This window comes from Bombus impatiens, unplaced genomic scaffold (assembly GCF_000188095.3).
Source record: "Bombus impatiens unplaced genomic scaffold, BIMP_2.2 scf_0036, whole genome shotgun sequence".
Lineage (NCBI taxonomy): Eukaryota > Metazoa > Arthropoda > Insecta > Hymenoptera > Apidae > Bombus > Bombus impatiens.
This window is the reverse complement of record NT_176455.1, coordinates 347,203-363,501: the sequence shown is the minus strand read 5'-3', so window position 1 is coordinate 363,501 and position 16,299 is coordinate 347,203. Positions and strand designations below refer to the sequence as shown.

Sequence of the window (16,299 nt, the reverse complement as noted above, 5' to 3'; positions counted from 1 at the left end):
TAGTAAAATGTGACGCCGAGTGGAAAATTGTTCAGTTTCCTCTTTGAGGTATTTTATTAGAAATAATTAGTATGGAGTTACGTGAATGAGCGAGGTCGTTGGTTGGACATTTTTTTCTAGAAATTATGTGTGCAGTGGAAATGTTGATCTTTTCGTTTGGTTGTATCTTTATCTTAGTTGTCGGTGGTTAAACGTAAATCTAGAGAGAAAATGAAGTTTTTTAATCGAGGCGGTGCGAGGTGGAAACGTATAAAGTTTCTGGCATTCCAATAAGACGTTAGAATTTAGCTTGTAAGGTATAATTGTAAGGCTGGATCTAATGAAATATTGCCGAGAGTGGTAAAGTCACGTGTTACTTTGGAAGGAAATTAGGAGTAGGTGTTTTTTTACGGAGTACGACTAATTGAAAGTGAACAAATTACGTGGTTATATTTATTGATTAGTTTCTGGGGATGTATTATATTACAGCTATGTATATCGCAGTAATATGTTTCAATTTATCTCTGTAATTTGTATCTGTATAAATTCTTTTATTATTTAAATCGGTTTTATTTTCCACGATCGTTGGATATTGTTTATAATTACACTGAAACTTCTAAATTCTCGATATGCATTTGTAATTCCCTCTTTTAGAACAGTCTTAGCAGCTCTCTGATTTACCGGCCAACGGTAACCGTGTAATCGGACTTGTAGTTTATTCATTTTCCATAGCGCTGTACTCCACTAATCGTCATTTCGCCTGCGTAAATATTCAAATTCAAGAATTAAGAAGAAAAGAGATTCTACTTTTTAGAATTCCCATCGTCAAATGAAGAAACAGCTTTGATACAAACGGAATTTCATACTAACAATATATTGAATTTTAAAATTGCTCCTCTAAGACAAGCTTCTTCTAAGGTAAGACATATAACTTACTATGTTCTTCACGCATAACCTTCAATTTTAAACAAACTCCTTTTAAAAAAAGATTGTTCTCGCAAGAAATTAGTTACCGATATATTGAATTTAAAAATCGCTGCTCTATAAACGATAGAACATATGATTTACCATGTCGTTGACCTGTGACCTTCGATTTTAAACAAATACTTAAAAAAGGACAATCTAATTTAAAGAAAACAGTGCCACCGTCCTATAACCTATATCGTAATCAATAATTAATGGCCGTCCACTTCCTATACGAATACAGATATACAGAAACACAAAGACAGAGGCATTAAGATTTCCTGGGGAAAATAAATATGTAATAACCCCATATTCGGTGCGACGTTAAACACAAATTTGAAAAAGGAACAGATATACCGAATTAAAGAATTGCTTCTCTGTGGAAGATGCAAGAGATATCAGCATATAACGAAGCATACGAGAGAAGAGCATAACCTAGCTTACGATATCTTTGACCTACTAATCTCCGGTCTTTCTATTCTTCTTCTTTTTTTTTTTTTTTTTTTTTTTTTTTTTTCTAGCGGAACGTTGAATCGGAAATGGTCCTTCAAATATTCAAAAAGTATGCCCGATTGATATGGAGCTGCGATTAAACGATAAAAGTTGCTGCAGTTCTTTGAAAACGATTCAATTTAGCCTGCACTTCTGCAGGTTAAAATATTTAAGGCTATTTCGATTCCTAGCAATTTCTCCATGTAACGTAACGTTCTCCATGTAATGTAACCAGTAGTTAAATAGAAATCTCATTGGAGTGAGAAAATTACTTGGTGTATCTTCAGAAATCAAAGAATATCGCCCCAATTGTAGCAACCAAACAAAGATCTGTCGATTATCTTGATTAATCAAAGTGGAGGTTAAAATATTTTTCAAATATTTTTTATCTGGAAGGGCAAATTTTTTTTTTTTTTTTTTTTTTTTTTTTTTTTTTTTTTTTTTTTGAAGGAAATCTCTGAAAGAGAAAACGAAGGAAAAGAAACTCCATAAAATATGAACCACAAGCGCCATGCACCCATTACGTATCCAACACGCCAGTCCTCTAATCTTCATCGAGCAAATTGACAGCCTCCGTTGCACTCGTTTCCTTTCGCTTGGAGGAGCTCCTTGTTTCACAGCTTCCGGTCCCTGGTGCTAATAAAATAATAAATACACGGCGCGCCGCTGGGGTCGATGGTGTTTCACACCTGCTAGCTAGATCGATGCCTTCTTCCTCTTTTATTATTTTTTCGCCTTGTTTTCCTTCTTCTTTTTTTACTCAACTAACCCCCCATCAGGGCCGTAGCGCCGACTTTACACCCCCTTACAATGCCTCGGCGTACATTACATACAAGCCGGTTATTTCTCCGGGGAGTTTTCTCGCGTGAATACCGCGAAACCACGCACAGCAAGGTAACACGCGCGCACACACTAACGTTTTAGCGTTAGACCACGCGGAAATTTCTCTGGTAAGTTCTACCTCTTTTTCCCACCTGCTGAAATTATCGGCTAAACGGAATCGCGATTTTACGGTATTTTTTCGTTTTGCAGATTAGTTTCTACGGAACTATGCGATTACGTGGTGTTTTATGGGCGGCCAGACTTTTTCTTCCCTTTTTGGCAGCAATCTTCGTGTAACCGAGAGGCAAATTGATTTACATGCCTGTTACTTCTGTCCTACGCTATCTCAAGTTCTCGCTAGAGAGATGAATATATTTAACGATCGTTGTTAACGTTAAATGTCAGAGGAACGAAATTTGTCTAATTGATCGGGCAAATTTAGAAATTGGAAATTTATAATAAACGTTCTCTGGATCGATACGAATATCGTACGTTGCGTCGTATTTTTCTTATATTAAAAATATTCGTTCAACTTTCCTATACTGGCAGAAATTAATCGGCAATTTAATTTACCAAGCTTCGTTTATCGCAACATTTAACGCGATTCAACGATCTTTCGTTATTAAAACTCTCTACTAATTTAGTCAGGCAATAATTTAGTAATGCAGTGGAATTACAATTTCTTTATTTTATTCAGAGTTTGTAAATTGCTTTTGAAGTTTTGAATATGCACTTTTATATCGTTTTAAATTGTTTCCTGAATTTTTTCATTCAACGTTCAAATGATTAGGCGTCTTCAAGTTATCCCTCGAATTTCTAGATTGAACTCTTGAACTGGTTCTACATTTTCTTATGAAATGAAAGTATGGTCTGTCGCAGAGTATTTTTCATACGTAATAACATACGTTCATTGAGAAAACTTTAATAATCGTAAAAAGATTCACGATACCACGTTCATGATTTTCAGACTTATTCGGTGAAGCACGCGATCTTTCTATGACTACGATGTAGGCTGGATGAAACGATAACCAGGGTCGTCGAAGACGACGCGATAACGCGAAATCGGCGACGAGGTCTGGACCAGCGAAAAGTTTCCGGCGCCATAAGGATCGTACGCCTCGGGCCGGTCAGGGTGAAACTTTTCGCCTAAATTCCCCCGGGTGCCATGAGAAAGCATCAGTCCCACCATCGTCGGGGAGAGTACAACGCCCCTGAAGTGCAAAACGTCCTGCTACCAGTCACCATCTCCGCGTCAAATAAAACAACCGACAAACAATCGTCAAATAATAGCATCCAGAGAAATAATACAATAACAGAATAATGGAATAGTAATAACGCAGAAAAAGTAGTACATCGATAGTATAATAGATGGATACTAACATTGAAAAGTAAAACGATAGAAGTAGAATGCAATATTTAATAATAGCGCATAAAAATTTCCTTCTTTCTATTGTTAATCCATTTAGAACTAGGAATTCGTATATTTTATTTGCAATTTTTTTTTCTTTTTTTAATATTCTTTGCTTTGCTAGAATTTGAGGGCTTTTCTTTTCTAATTTTTCCGATCTCTTCCTTTCTGCTCGTAATGTCTTCTAGCAATAATTTGTTGGAAATATAACGAAAGCAACGAAGGTATGTTATTATAAAATTCGATACAGGTAATAGTTGGGATGGGTGATTTTTGGTGTTTGATAAGAGTCGAAGACACAGGAATAGTTTGTTTGTATGGGCAGAAAGTTTGTACATGCAGATACATATACGTAGGCAGAAACTTTATATAGGAAATATTTTCTTTTTTATATTTATTTATATATATTATTATTATTTATATATATTTATATATATTTTGTATTTAATAGGATTGAGCAGAGAGGTCCTTTCTGCTGGTCTTTAAATATTAATAGGATGGTGATAGCACAGAAAAATAATATACCACAGAAATTCGTTCTCTTTAATTTTCGCTCATTTAATATCCATATATTTTAGTTGGAGTTTTGCATTTTTAAGATATTCTTCGCTTTGGTAGAAATATAGAGGGAGAAAAGGAAGTGTTTTATTTAAGAATTCGATACATATGTATAGTAATGGTTGATTTTTTATGGTCGATAGGACTCGAAAACGTAAAACTGGTTTAGTGAGAAACTTATATAGCCAACTATAAAAGAAATATTTTCTTTTTCTTATCCGATAGAATTTAGGAAATTGGTCTCGCGAGAAGTTTGTGTCTTATTTATTTAAATAAGAAAATTGATCGAAGATAGATGTTTATCAGAATTAATCTCTTTTTATATCTGATTGATAGAATACAGAAATCTAAAGGTATGCAATAATTGATAGGCAAAATTTGAAATTTAGTAATCCGCTTCTCTATTATATTTTTTACTATTTTTCAACGATTGATATCCAGAATTTGAAATTCAACAATTGCTATTCTGTTTACCCATCACATTTTCAACTTGACATTTTGTCAATAAATATCAACTTAATTGACATTTAAAATTTGCAAGCAATTTTCTTGTATTGTACAACGCAATAATTGATATTTAGAATGGTAAAATTTTCAGAAAATCGCTTTCACACGACATCCTCTAAACAATCTTCTGCTTCTGATTTAATTATTATTCGGACTCTGAATATTGGCGAACTAGTCGTGCAACTTTGTATCTACTCATCAGCTTGAGAAACCAGATGAATTCCAAAAAGGTGCAATGGAAGTTACTTGGAGGCAGGAGCCAGTCACGATCCATTAATGTTTTTCATTGGTAGTACGTAGCGGTTTATTCGTAATCTTGTAGCATATATACCATACAGTCGACGATGCGTTAAAGGGAGCCAGGATTCTGCTGCCTCAGTAATTTTAATGCGAATCGATGTTGAAATCCTGTGTCTTATTGCGATCATTCCACCCGTTGCGTCGTGTCGAATCGATACGCTGTTTAATCCTGTATTTGATCGTTTGATTTCACTTCCATCTCTTTTCTCCCCTTCTGACAACACAGACTTGCAACATTTTTCTTACCACGTTCCTATATTATTTATTACCATTATAAATTTCCCACTACACGAATTTTCCTATAATTTATATTCGATATTTGGATATGGATAGAAGATATTATAGAAATTGTTCATAAGAATAGAACGTTCCTGTTGAAGTTAAAGAAGTTCGTTTTATAAAGTTTGTAGAATATATTACCCTTTGGTAGGAAAAAATATTGCATCGTTTAGAATCGCATACCTAGCAGCTTTTTATCTTGCTGTCCAAAGTTCGCAAGATTTAATAATATTTTATAGATAACATACTCTACGTAATATTTTACAAATAATATTTTTTAGCTTCTGGATTTTCATTCTTTTAGAACACGAATTTTTTGTCCCTTTTTTCTTTTAATTTTGCATCTTCTAAAAAGTCTGCCGAAAATTTTATTCTACTTCCAGTATTGGAATTTTGTATTCTTTTGTCCCATCATCTTAACAATTTTTCAATCAGTTTACGATAATAATAATGATAATAATAGAAGGTTGAAGTATTTAAAATTGAAGTACCGAGGTATTTATTCAAGGTATAATTTTGCAACAGAGAGTGAAAGGGATCCGAGTGCTTCAGAGTGCCAATTTCGACGAAAGGTATAAAAGACGATCGTTTGAGTCGATTGACTCACAGTAGCCAGCTTTTCGCGTGGTATCTCGATTTGGAAAGCGGCCCAAACGTTTAATGAACATCGTTTCGAACTCGCGTGTTGTTCACGGCGTCGCATCGAGCCGATTGACCCATTTATATTCGATTACTCAGCCGACTTTCTTCTTCTCGTGGCTCAAAATACAGCCGGTGCACTTTGTTGCATCGTTAGAGCAACGTGGTCAACCCTTTCGCTATTACCAATTGTACTTCGTGTGACGAAAGCTATGGCAAAAATACCTTTCCACTTACTATCTTTTAATTTCTTTCGAGAAATTGCAAAAATATATGTTAACAACGGAAACGAAGAAAATTGGATTCTACTTAATTTCACCATTGAATTTTCGTTTCTTCTACCTTTTGCTTCCGGCGAGTTAATCAGCGCTTTCAGGAATATACAGGGTGTGGTCGAAAAACGCGTAAAGACGGACACGACGTGATTCCTGGGGAAAAAAATTTGGGAATGTCTCTAAAGCAGTTTGTGGATAAAATTCTAATGGCAGAAAAATACAGCCTGAAATTTTCCTTAAGTTTCCATACGAACATTTGCAACGATCGCACGAAAACGCAATGATATTTTATCACCAACTACTTGGCCTACTTCCCCATAAGGTGACTCGATCGATTACCAAGGAAAATGACGTTACGAAGCTATGAGGAAAATCGAGCGAGCCAGAAGCTGTCAAAGCTTGAAAAGGGCTAAACGAAATAAAATCAGGAAACACCAAGTTCCGCGACGTTTTACTTTACACGTCGAGGACGAGACAGATCTTCGAAAATCAACGTTTTTCCATCAAACACGGATAAGTTTGGAAAACAATGATTTCAGCCACGTATCCGTAAGGTTCGCGATAATTCCAATTACATAAAAAAGAATTGCATTAAAAAAAACCATTGCATACGAACGTGACACAAAAATGATACAGATGTTGACCGATCTTTTAACACACACACACACACATGTACATAGGGTAGACTTGAAATATTATTTTACGATTCTAAAATACTAAGAACGTTATTTCGCAGCTAGAAAATATTATTTTCCAGCTACGAAACATTTCAGATTAACGCTAATCTCACCAGGCCTGGTCTCAAAATTTAATTCGAAATTGCACGTTCGTTGTTATTTCTTTCGCTGGTCTAACTTTCTGCAAGTTCTTTTATTAACAAAAATTGAGAAATTTATCGATCAGATAAGACAAGAATTTACATAAAATCAGATGATTAGTGTTAAATAGTAGTAAATTCTTGCACCATAGCTATCACGAAGAAAGAATAATTCGTAGAAAGAGATTAAATCAAAAAGAAAAAAGAAAAAAAAAAATGGGATCTAGTGTAGAAAAGGCTTAGAAGCGACGAGTGTGTATAATGTATTTTAGCGGTGTGTTTATTAAACGACATAGGGATCTGTCTTTCGGGAATGGAGCACGCGTTATTTGCACGGCCGCGATTGCGACAAGGTAGCACGGTATAACAGGTAACGGCTCGCTTACGAATGCAAATGGGCTAAATTAATCCTAGCCGGGGCTGAGTGCTAGGTAATCATCATTAGCCGGGATTATTGTTTTCCCGGAGCTGCGCGTTTCCAGTCTCGGAAATTCTGCTCGTCCTGCCCGATCGTAATACACGGTCGAAGGAGAGGAAACCCTCGATGAAACCATTATCGGAAGTTATAGCCTTCGATCTTTGATACTTCGCGGGATACTTCTCGTAATTGCACCATGTTTCTATATGGTGAACACTTTTCGAACGAACGAGGCAGCTTGGAACGTTCGAAAGAGTTAATTAGGATATTAGAATAAGAGCAAATAATGAGAATAATGAATAGCAAGGAGCTATTGAGACGTGTGATGGAAGAGTTCGAAAACGAAGGAAAATTGAAGGAATTAAAGGCGAGCAACGATACACTCGAACAATTGACTGTTGACGAATAGTTGGCAGACAAATATTTCGAGGAGCGAAGGAAGCCCGGCTGCGAGCTTGGCAGGAAAAGAAACGAAGAAGAGAACAGAAACCGGAAATTAGACTTTCATTTTGTGAGCGAAAGCAATATTCACTTTCGTTTTTCCTTGCTGAACAAATTTTTTTTCATCTTAGAAAAATTCTATACTGGAATAGATTCTACGATCTCTGTTTCATAGAATTTTAGACGAGATGGAATTTTACACGCCACGCATGTTAAACACATCACTTTGCGCATTGGTATATCGCTTAAATATGCTTGGACAAAATCGTATAAACCTTGCCCCAGTTTTTCGACTTGGAGTTAGCGCAAACGCGCGTTCAAAGCTTCGTGTCTTGAAATTCTATATTTTTCTCAAACGTTCGATTAATATAGTAGATTTGTTCGATCGTATAATCTTCAACCTGCAATCTCGTCGATTGTTCGCGTCATGAAGGGTAGCGTAACAACGTTCGGCTTCCACCTATCTCTATTTTCATCTCAATATTCTATATTTTTCTTAAGTTAATTTAAATAAACACGTAATGAATTGCTTCGAATTTTCGGTGATCGCAGGGTGCGAGCAAACTCTATTTTCTTGAAAATGAAGAACCTTCTGGCGCGTAGACTAACGTTCTTCTTACTGTTTGCTCGAGTCTAGCCATGGATATCAAACAAATTTCCAAAATTAGTTTTCTCGACAACTCAGCCTCGGACGACAAAATTTGATTCCATATTTTCTTCCTATCTGTTTTACAAGAAATCACCTCGCGCGATTAAAAGATTTTATCACACAGCGTGTATACACTTGCGTGGCCATGCACAGGAATGTGGCCGTGTTTACGGAAACACCGTACCTGCTTCGGGTAATCATTCGATATCACGTTCTTGTTTCTCAACGTGTGCTGTCGTGGCTTTTCTGACATCGCGTGTTCTTGCTAATTCTGTCGCGTTTACACTTTCCAGTTTTTGCAATTACACCGTCTTTTCTCTCGATACTCGCGCGTCTACTAGTTTCATACCTACAAATTCCTACGATGAGAACTCGCTCGATCGAATATGTCAAAGAGTACGTTGTACACGAACGCTAATAAAATATGCCTGGGGAATATTGCAATACTTCGAATAACACAAAGTTTATTAGGATATTCGAACGAAAAGGAGTTCTACTATAGTACATCATTCCGCGTTTCCCTGCAACGAACGATCGAACCGCTGACCACCCTCGGTTCACTCTAGCTGAAAGCGTTCTAATTTCGTTCGTTATCAACGACGTCGATCGTGGATCGATGCAAGCAATCGGGATCAAGCGAAGCCAGCATATCACGAAACTCGTGGCGCACACAGTCTTCGCCAATGTATATAGCGTTCCCGTAAGCGGCGTCCTTCTCTCTGAAGGAGCCGAGGTGTAGGTCGGCAGATTTTATCGCACAAGAGATTCCTGTACGCGGTACGTCCGTCCGCGTCCGTCTCTCCGCGAGTCCGTTTTGTATTTCACTTGCCGCGACATGCGTCGCGTACAACGCCGGCTCGCCAGCCTTCAATGACGCCATCATACGCTAAAATTAAGAATTCTGCCGCGAGTTCAACTTCAGCGGATCCAGCTCGCACGGACAGGGGAGTCCGGAATTTCGATCGAGATAGATCGAGAGTAACGTCGCTATGACTATGGCGGATTTTGTAATGTCGCAGGGTCGCCAGGTTGCCGGTCGCTGAGAAATTCTGTCGTTATAGATACGGGAAGAAGCTTCTATCTGTTACGTTACCCTTAACCAGTCAGCTGCTGCGGTCTGTTTGAAAACTGTGTACCTAAAATCGTGGCAAACTGTAAGCGATGACGAGTATACTCGTCGAGCACAGAGCGTGTGCGGCTGTTGTTATAATATAGAATTAAGTTGTACCGAAATGCCTGTTCTATCTTTTCCTACGCATGACGAGTATACTCGTCGTAACACGAAACATTGCCATTTCCTCGTGACGAGTATACTCGTCGTAACACGAAACTTCGCCATTTCCTCGTGACGAGTATACTCGTCGTAACTCGAAACGTTGCCATTTCCTCACAAGTATACTCGTTGTAACACGAAACATTGCCATTTCCTCGTGACGAGTATACTCGTCGTAACACGAAACGTTGCCATTTCCTACGCATGACGAGTATACTCGCCGTAACATGAAACGTTGTCATTTCCTCATGACGAGTGTACTCGTCGAACCACGAAACATTGCCATTTCCTCGTGACGAGTATACTCGTCGTAACTCGAAACGTTGCCATTTCCTCATGACGAGTATACTCGTCAAAAACAGCTGACTGGTTAAACCATACGAATGTAACGTAGGATGTAAGTGATACGAATAAAGAGACAGGGACGCGTTACACGACAGGGAAAGGTAAAAATAGTAGAAAACGGCTAAACCGGTGGATGAAAGATTGCACGTAATCGTGCGGAAGTGAGTTGGCCAAGGGAAAGAGGAGGACACTGTCCCACACTATGCAATTCTCTTGGCGGAGAGAAAGGATTGCCGTTGAGGCGAGATTTGCGGTTTCCTTCACGATAATAGTAAAGGGGTATACGTATACACCTAACGTTCAACCGTACAATGCTCGAGAGGTTATATTGCACCTATACGAATGGCCCCTTAAACGCTTTGCAATACGCACCGGGCATTAACTTCGTGGAATTTTAATTTGAAATAGTCACCGGGAATATACATTCCCTTGGCGATCTTGGGAACAATTTTAAACGTCGTTTCTACGCGTAGAATAAAATGTTAAATATTATATATATATTTCTTTGTCATATAATTAAATTAAAAAATGTACAACTCGTGTTACATTAATACTATGTTATAATGAGAAACCATCTCGATGCGCGCACATCGTCGAGAAAAGTATTATCCGCGTAGAGCATGGCGAAACCTTCTGCTGTCATGCAACGATCGAGTTCTCACTCGTTTTAAAAAGCCCTGGCTTCAACTTGTCTGTGGCTCGAGTCGAAAAGAGAAAAAAGCAATTCGAAACGAGCGTCGACAGACAACAGCGGGAAAGGAATGGCCGAGGACACCCATTCGATTTTAAGGAGAGCAAGCATACTAGACACGATGGGAGAAGCCCAAGTAGAAGGAATGCCACGTGGGCTACTGTGGGAGCTGCCCCGAAGCGTAACGTCGGGTATAAATAAAGCCGTGTCCAATTAGTATTTGGCCACCGGTTCGGCACCAGATAAAATCTTCGTGTTCGACGATCACGAGAACGGGATCACCTTCTACGACGTGGTCATCACCGACCAGGAATCCACCTCGACGATGGATCTATTACCAACGCTGACTCTTCGCATTCTCATCTGGACTCTGGTATCCCTGTGGACGTTTTGCTCTGAATGACCCGATAGAATTTTTACTTGGAGGGCATTCGTACGCAATGTAAATGCGAATGTCGGGAAATGAATTTTCTTTTCTTTGTGTTTTTCTTTCCTTTTAATTTATTTATTTGAATTCGTATCTAAATATCTAAATACTAAGAAATTATTAAATATCAAAACGTTCGACGCTAAAGAGTCAAACGAGATCCTCGTCTAAAATTCGTATTAAGAATCGGTGGCACGCGAATCCTTGAGCTCGTCCTGCGGATTTACAACGGTGGACGAGCATCTCCCCCGAGGGAGCGAATCTCGTCGTGGCGCGCGCCGTTTAATTGTCCGGGTCTTAAGCAATTGCGGTTTCAGGCCAGTTGAGACAAGGATCGAGGCAATTTGCCCTTTCGCCGTCGTGTTCCACGAGCACCGCACGACGTACAGAGATGAAGAGAAAGATGAAAAGAAAACGTCTCGCGTGCAATGGCGGCTCCGATGCACACGCGTGTCATGCGTGCATCGCGATAATCGACTTTGTACGCCCACGTGTTGACCGCAGAGAAACGCTTACGCTTAATTGAATTCGCGTTACAGGCTCGGGAGATCTTTCGTCTATGGGGTTTCGTATTGTTCGTTCTACGAAAATCGATAAAGTTAATTGGACGTTTCGAATAAATTAACAAAAATAGGCAAGACGATGGATATATTAATTCGTGAATGTAGCGATGAAGAAAACGCAGTAGCGATGGATAGGGTGAATTTTCAGGGAAAGAATTTTTCAGACAGGGTTTCTCCACGAACGAACGTTGCAAAATGCACGTAAAGCTGAAAGGCAGGATTTTGCGAATGCAAAATGGGTTTTATACGGAAGAGATTTGCTAAAGTAGATTACATAAATTGGAAGATGATAACTTGATAGGTAATTTTTAGGAATATAGGACTTTTTTGAGCAACTTGCGCGATGAAAGACGACTAGATACGTACACGGGGACGTTGAAAGGGGAATTTTTGAATGGAGAGGATTTTCCAAGAAACTTTTGCGACTGGAAAAATTTGTATATTTGTAGCTGCTGGAAGGGATGATTTTTAGGTGAGTTGGATTTTTCTAGCTGGAAGAAATTTGTTGATGTTGAAAGGGGTGGGTTCTAGGTGAATGGAACTTTTTCAGGAACTTTTGCAGAACATTTAGTAAACGAGTTTAACGATCGAGTGAACATTTTCGAGTGAAGTTTAGAAGAAAGGTCTTATGGTAACAAATGAAAAATTATTCTAAAATTCGCGTGAAATTCCAAAGAAATATTTATAATTAAAGAAATAGATACTATTTAATCTAATATTTTATTATTATTATTATTATTAATCCAATTGTCCTTATTAATTTAATTTCTACAATTATTAATTTAATATTTAATTAACATTTGATCTAATATCTACAATTTAATAAACACGATTCGTTTATCATCCATTGAAGAATTTTACGTGAACTGGGATGAACCTAGGAAGCAAGAGAAGGAGACAAAAAGAAAATCGTAAAGGAGAATTTAACAGACAAACAATGTCGTGACGCAACAAAAGTTTAAAAAAGAGGCAATTGTTCACCGTTAGTCCGTAAAAACGGTCGTGAAGTACTTTAATCGTGGTAAAAAATAACGCACGAGAGGGGTTGAAAAAGTTAGCGCGGATATTGCCGTATCGTCGTATAATTATCCGCTCGTAAACTGCTAACGAACACCTTGTACCAGTAAAAAGAGGATGTTCGCGTTATTAAAAGTTTGCATACGTGTGGTTTGCCGCTCTCTTTCTCTTTCCCGCCCTACCATTCTCATTCACCCAATTTTGCTTCGCTTTTCGCCAGTTTCTCTTTCCTGTATTTGTTCGTTCACCTTTTAGCGTTTCATTTTTCATCCCCCGTATACCGAAAGCATCCATCCGATTCTTTTTCGTCAGTTTCATCGTACGGAAATTAAATCATATTCCTGGAAAGAAATTCTACTTTTATAAATTTATATAATTTTACTTTTATAAAATTTCGTACAACGCCTCGCAACTTTTATTCTTCAATTTTGTCCACGTCTTATTTCGCATTTAATGTTTCAATCCTACCATTTGCAACGATAGATGGACACAATTTTATTTTTATCTTGTTACTTTGAATTTTTTATAACGCTTCTCGGCTCTTATTTTTCCGCTCTTCCAGATATTATTTCCTAATTGATATTTCGCTGATAATATTTATAACGTTATTTAACTTGCAATATGTTACGTTTTAATATCATAATTTTACGACATCCGCTAATAGACGATATTTTCAATCGCACCACGTAGAACGTGAATAATTGGGGGAAATTTATTTTTGCTAGCTCTCGTGAGATTTTTATTCTCGACATTTTTCCAACCGAAATAACTTACTTCTTCGAACCTCATGAATTGAAAATGTTCTTTAAACGATGCGTTCACTGGAGACTTAATTATTCCACTGTATGATATAATTCTATAAATCTACACATGGTATTTCACAATTGTTGTTCTTAAATCTCTACAGCAATAACATTACAACTCGTCGACCCTCGTGAGCTGAAAGTATCGTCGAAATTTTCTTCGTCAGTTGCGTTACATTGAATAAACAGAGAATTATCTCATTGAAAGCAGGTAATTTGATTGCCAGAAATTTTATTCTCACGTTTTCATCGAACTCTCTAATTTTCCGGGAATACGACTTATTTTGATAACTGAAAAAGAGAGAGATGAAGGTGGGAGGAGGAGAGAGATAAAAAGAGGTCTCTATTATTCCTTCTTTACGTCGACAACCACCAACCCGTTTCATTTTTCCCATATTTCCTTCTTCCGTTTTATTTCCCCCTCGTCGTTTTTCCCTTTTTCTCTTTCCTTTTCTTCTTCTTCTCTCGCTCTCGTCGACACTATCGAGGTCTCGAGGCCATCGCGACTCTCTGGACTTCGATGTCGTGGATCGTAATCGAAGGAGAAGATGATGGATAAGGGCTCCGAGTCGAAATAAGGACGATAAGATCGGAGAAAGGACACACCGCCAATACGCGTTCGTGCGGCTCCATCCACACGAAATGTACGAATGATAAATCCATCTATAAATATAGAGGAAAATATTGCTGATGAAAGGACAGGTTTTTCTATGAAACCATACGTTTGTAATTGGAAATAATGGCAAGCTCTCGTGGTCAGTAATTTGAATAGATAAAATGTCTAATTATAAACGCACATAATATAACATAGATAAATGTAATAAAAATAAATTACAAATAGACTATAGTCTAGCGTGAAAGGAACGAGCAATTTTTTACATTAATCCAGTGAAAATGAAAATTCCTGTACAATGATCTTCAACTGTGAATGGAGCTTTAATCGAAGCACCACAGTTGCAATTCGAGACAAGTTACACAATGTTGTAGAGCTGTCAGGAAGAGGAAAAAAAGGAATTATCCTTCAATGCAGATCGATCAATTAGGTGGCCGTATAATGCCACTTTTTTCTCCTTATTTCCCTTCGTTCTTGAAATCTCTTTCGAAGACCTTGTACAAGTTACATCGAGTCGCTTAACGACAATGTACCATTCGAGGATCGCATTTGCATTTACAACATAATTGAGGACATAAATTTTAATATATAATAGACTTGTTGGCATAGCGAGGCTTTAGATTCGAGTATCGAGATCGATGCGGTGACACCCAAGTTTCCATGCAACGTTCCTCTCATCCTCTTCGATGTATCATACTTCACACTAATTGAGATATCTCGAATATATTTTCAACGTCGATCGATCGCTAACCTTATATTCTCTGTCCACTTGTATTATCATTTTATCATCCGTATATGGCTTTTCATTTTATTAACCGCAATGCTGAACATAATTCTGAACTTCTATCTTTCTCCGGTATACAAATCGATCCGTTGAATTTCCCTTTTTTTTTTTTGCATCCTTGGACGAAGCACTTGAAATTTTCAGGCTGAAAATAACAAAAGCAGCGAAACGTAAGATCTGTTAGCACGATAAGATAAATAATAATAAAAGAGAAGTTTTACGACCAGGATAAGAAGGAAGGATATAATCAATATAGAAATTTTAATTACATTAAATATTCTATAAATCTTGCTAGCTTAGTAAATCACTGTTAGCTAAAGATATCATGAAAGGATTAACAATTTCAATGTGCTTTTATTACCTTCGTCGTCGTCGTCGTTGTTGCACATTGTTTTTTTCACAATGTTATGTAATATAATATTTAACATAAATTTTATTATTTTTCCTATCTGTGACAAAACATAGTCTACGACCTTACGTTTATATAACATTGTTCACTTATTGTTAATCATAGAATATGCTGACGCCGTTTGGCGGGATAGAAATGGAACGTGCTATGTATTTTGCTGGATCGAGATTAGACGATTGATCGAGGCCAGTTCCAGTTCGTAGGAGCATTCTTCGCGGTTCGGCCACCTTTATGGGGTTGTTCGCAGTTCACGGCGTTGCGAGGGTGGATCGTGGTATAAAGCATAGCTGGAAACGAGACCTCTGGGTACCATGGCGCCCACCCATGGGGTCCATGCTGGAAAAACTCGCCTGTTAACTGCTCCGACCGAGAGGCGAACCAGCGAGCCGCGTATTATCCGCGGCGGATAGAAGTTCTTCTGTTTTTTTCCTCTTTCTCTCTTCCTCTGTCTTTCTCCACGATTCTTTAGGAGACACGGCCACCTGGGTGTTTTCACGTTCGTCCTACGCTTCCCGTTGCCATGAAACGATTGCCTAGATGTCGTGGCACGGCTTTATCTGCCTTCGATCGCGCGGAAATTGAAAATCGAACAACTCGTATTTATTAGCGTTTTTCATCGTTTCTTTCTCTGTTTCTTCAGTTTTCTTTTCTGTTCCTTTTTGTTCCGATTGTTTGGAAAATCAGAATTTCCTTCGTTTGCAGAATTTTCTACACTTTTCGGCTATTTTATCTTCTATTAGCCAAGAATAGTTTATTTATCGTAGGAGTGCGAATTAAAATTTGAAAAATTTCAATTTCCCGTTTAAAGCGTTCATAAGTATCTATAA

General features: G+C 37.9%; 1 protein-coding gene and 1 long non-coding RNA gene across 2 annotated transcripts in view; both read left to right on the top strand.

Moving 5' to 3' along the window:
• Nucleotides 1–16,299, top strand: part of LOC100742771 (zinc finger protein 423 homolog) — a 137,731-nt gene that overhangs the window by 62,768 nt on the left and 58,664 nt on the right. The window lies entirely within an intron of this gene.
• Nucleotides 1,880–4,045, top strand: LOC117152095. Its single transcript, XR_004462342.1, has 3 exons — nt 1,880–2,384; nt 2,467–2,744; nt 3,224–4,045. It is a non-coding gene; the product is annotated as an uncharacterized LOC117152095 (long non-coding RNA).